This window comes from Canis aureus, chromosome 1, assembly GCF_053574225.1.
Source record: "Canis aureus isolate CA01 chromosome 1, VMU_Caureus_v.1.0, whole genome shotgun sequence".
Classification (NCBI taxonomy): Eukaryota; Metazoa; Chordata; class Mammalia; order Carnivora; family Canidae; genus Canis; species Canis aureus.
The window spans coordinates 6,105,835-6,110,387 of NC_135611.1; the positions used below are offsets into that span (position 1 = coordinate 6,105,835).

The 4,553-nt window shown below is 40.4% G+C and overlaps 1 pseudogene; it reads left to right on the forward strand.

The window, feature by feature from the left end:
- Positions 1 to 2,186: 2,186 nt before the first annotated feature.
- Positions 2,187 to 3,575, forward strand: LOC144296241 (ubiquitin carboxyl-terminal hydrolase 49 pseudogene; annotated as a pseudogene).
- Positions 3,576 to 4,553: the final 978 nt, after the last annotated feature.

Genomic DNA, 4,553 nt, shown 5'->3' on the forward strand with positions numbered 1-4,553 from the left:
AAACAAAACTATTTATTATGACTTCTCTTCCTTTTCAAACCCACTCTACCCACTATATCCATATAAATCAATACTGGCCTCCAAGTAGTGGAGTGGCTTACTTTTATAATGTACATACACAGAATGAAAAATCTATAAAACATACTTGAAATAGTCTTATGACCTTGATAAACATTGTTCATTTAAACCAAATCTGAAATTAATTCTACACTTTCCCCTAATCTCTTTCCTAAGTCCAATTGTTGGTCCAAGGTCCAACAGAATTACCTTACACTGAATTGATAAATTAACTGTGTGATGTTCTCCAACAGAGCATGGTTACCTGTAATTAGAAGTCAAAGAAGAAGCTGATAACAGTGCTGATATGTTATCAGCCATTTTGGGGAGAGGGAATGAATTTGACAAAGGAAAAAGACATACATCAGTTGAGAGTCTAGTCACTGAGCAATTGAGAACTATAAGCTATTTTGTATAGGAAAATTAATTTTCTGGAAAAAAAGGGAGAGACTGAAGATACCTCTTGATATGCTAGAACGGTCTGACATACTTGTTCATTCTTTCTCAGTGCCTTATATTTAGGACTTGGACATTGCTGACATATGTATATGAGCTGGCTCAACAATAATTACAATCGGATATCCAATTCAGGCCAAGTTGAAGTAAAAGGGGGACTGGATTTACCCTTCTGCCTAAAATCAGTAAAAAATCAGGACACAATATAAGAAACAAGAGTTTTCAAGCCATCTGACTTCAGGCAACTGAGGATGATGATTCATGAGAGGAGGAAAACTAAATGAAGCAAACCTTATAATTGCTTCGAATTTATGACTTAAAAGAATCTCCACACCATTCACAAATTGTATACCTTGAACATGTGTAATTTATTTTTTGCATATTATATCTCAACAAAGCTCTGAAAAACAATTATCAAATGTTTATCATACATCTGCCCTGTGCCCAGCACTGTGCTAAGCACATTCACTATAGATTCTCATTTAATTTCTCCATAATTTATGATCATCACTTATGAGTTGACCTGATTTTGCCATGTAAGTTATATTCATTTCACAGTTGGGTTAACAGAGGTTTGGTGGGTGTAATTATTTATCTTGCCCCAGGTCTGATAGCAAGGTAAGGCAAGTATCAAACTTAAGGAATATGGAGGCAGGGCTCTCAACTCTGAACTGAATTTTTAAAATAGAACACCTCCAGCTGAATTACTTATGAAACTGTTAAAATGTTGATTTTTAGTTTCTACCTATGGCCCACTGAATCTTGAGCTAAAGTTAGGATTTCTAATCTTAACCAGTGTCTGCATTTTTAAACAGTTATCCTTGTGAATTTTACATGTACTAAATACATCAAGCCATTCAGTAGAAACTTTTCTCATTGTCTCTGTTATTGATTCAATATATTGCACACAGCTGAATATTTCTAGTAGAGCTGTGATAAAGAGGAGCTATACCCCCAATTATGAGCTTATGAGGCCAAGTCCAATGCTGATACAGAGACATAGTTCAATCTCTTTGATTTTCATTTGGTACCCTCTCCAAGTTATTGTGATGACAAGATACCATTAAAACAACAAGGAAAATAAAATGTGAAAAAAACTGTTCAATGTCTCTTTGCCAGCTTAATTTTTTTCTTTCTTTTTCTTTCTTTCTTTCTTTCTTTCTTTCTTTCTTTCTTTCTTTCTTTCTTTCTTTCTTTTTTTTTTTTTTTTTACCAGCTTTTGAGATAATTGACATATAACCTTATGTAACTTTAAGGGGAATGATGTGTTGATTTGATACATTTGAATAGTGCAAAATGATTACCATCTTAGCATTAGCTAGCACACATTCTTGAGTCAGCATATCATTTTAAAATCCATTTTTTATATATTATTAGCCTGAAATATACTGTTACCTTTTTTTAAGATTTTATTTATTTAATTGAGAGAGAGAGAGCACACCTGTGCATGAGAGGGGGAGGGGCAGAGAGAGAGGGATAAGCAGACTCCCTGCTGAGCAGGGAGCCTGACACAGGGCTCCATCACAGGACCCTGGGATCATGACCTGAGTTGGAGGAAGATGCTTAATTGGCTGAGTCACCCAAGTGCCCCACAGTATACTGTTATCCTTAAGAGAGCTCAAATAAATAATTCTGTTTTTAAAGGAAGAAGGGACATGAAGCTCATAAGTAAGATGGGGTGTCTCCTGTTGTCTCTGGTGTATTTGTGGATAAATGAACTATGCATTTCAATTTCTTCATGCTTAAAATGAAAGTGTGATATTTCAACCGTGCTATTCAATTAAGTATATGTTAGTCAAATGTGACTAGTTAAGTTAAAGTTAAGTTAAAAATTCAGTGTCTCTGCCCACCACCACGCTGCGCCCGCCCTGGCGCGGGGCGTCACGGGCCTGCGCAGCCTGGCAACACCTGCTCCATGAACTCCGTCCTGCAGGGGCCCAGCCACCTCCAGAAGTTCCACCAGTGTTTTCTGTACCTCGACCCTTCCCAGACCCAACAGCTGCCGCCCAAGGCCCGCAACGGGGAGGCTGGGCTCCGGGCAGGCCGGCGGCCTCGGCGTGCAGGCGAGCGCAGGGGCCTCTGCTCCGACGGCGGCGCTTCCATCAGCAGGAGCCTAGAACTCACACGGGACAAGGAGCCGAGCTCGAAGCACTGCACACCCTCTCCGAGTCATGTGGCCCGGGGAGCGGGCCCTGGTGTCACCCTTGGCCGTGCTTCACTCGGTGCGGAGCCGCAGGCCCGCCTTCCGCGGCTGCCCCAGCAGGACGCGCAGGACTTCCTGGGCGAGCTGTTGCGCAAAGTGCAGCCAGAGCTCGAGTCCGAGGGCACCACGCGCCGGACCCGCATCCCCTTCTCCCGGAGGAAGCTCACCAAACAGGTCTTAAAGGCAGTGAGCACCACAGTCCACGGGCAGCTACTCAGTCAGGCCACATGTATATCATGCAATTACAAATCCAATACCATTGAGCCCTTCTGGGATCTGTCCCTGGAGTTCCCTGACCGGTATCACCGCGCAGAAAAGGGGTCTGTCCCTTTGAATCAGACAGAGTGCCTGCTCACTGAGAAGCTGGCTAAATTCACAGAGACAGGCTCTGGAAGGGAGAATCTACGCTTGGGACCAGCGTAACAGCAAACGATGAAAATCCAATCCCAAACCCCTTGCTCTGAGTGAAGCTAGAAAGCAGTTAATGATCTACAGACTACCTCAGGTCTTCCCGCTGCACCTTAAAAGATTCAGGTGGTCTGACCGTAACAATCGAGAGAAGATTGGGGTCCATGTCGTCTTTGACCAGGTTTTTGGGTCCACTGCAATGACTCAAAGCTGAATGTATGCAGTGTCGAGGAAGTGTGCAAAACTCAAACCTACATCCTTTTTTACACCCAAAGAACAGTTCAGGGCAAGCAATGCAAGAATTTCAGAAACCCAGCTCGAAGCTCAGCTGCAGTCCAGCAACAATGATGAGGGCAAACCAGGCCCTTCCACTGAATGGGAGGCATGTTTCAAGGACTGGCTTGCTTTTAAACTGCTGGTGTTTATACATCTTTCCTCTTGCAGGAAGTAAGGTTTAGTGCAGGAACAGAGTACTAAGTTTGCCCCACTGGGACTACAGCAGAAGGTGCCAGCCAGGTGACTCATGTCTTATCATAAAACCTGTAGTCACTTTCTTTTGAATGGATTGGGAATTCCCTCCTTTGATAAAACAAATCAAAAGGAAAAAAATCAGTTTCTCCTTTGCACTAGCCACTTTTCTGTTGTTCAATTGCCATATGGGGCTAGCTTCTGTAATGGATAGTGAAGATTTTAGAATATTTCCATTATTACAGAAATTTCTTGAGCTGCTATAGATTTATTATCTGCTCTCTGCATACGTTGTGCAATAATCTGTACCTGGCTTATCATTATGACATACATATACTATATAAAATTTTACATACAAAATGGAAGAGTCATTTTTTAAGCATCTCTATAATTTTAAGCCAAAGCTCCTTGAGATCAGCTTAGAATTGCAATGTCACCTTTGGAATGGAACTGCCCAAAGGATGACAGTGTAACCAAAAAGATATTTAATTACCAGCCATTTTCTTACTTTCTACAGTCTAAATACTCCATATTATTTTCTAATTTTAAACTGAAAGTCTTTTTTTGAGAAACATTTCTCTATTCTCTCTGTTTTCTTTTTTCTTTACTAATAATAACTATCATATTTTCAAAGACTGAAATGACTTTAGCAAATTTTTATAGTGAAGTATATAAATGAGTATGTAACAAAAACTCAGCAGTGATAGATGTAGACCATCAGTTTTGGAATCTTAATGTGATTCTCAAAGTTATAGACAATTTTATATCCCTCTGCCCTCAAATTGCATTTAATGTCAAAACAATGCTTTTATAATAGTCTTACTGTGTTCTCTTATAGAAAATGTATCCAGATGTATTAGCAATTCCTGGAGGATTTCTGAATTCTCATTTCTTTCTCCACAACTGTTATGTAATCAGGAGCTTTACATAACATCATTTTGATCCAACATGTAACCATTAT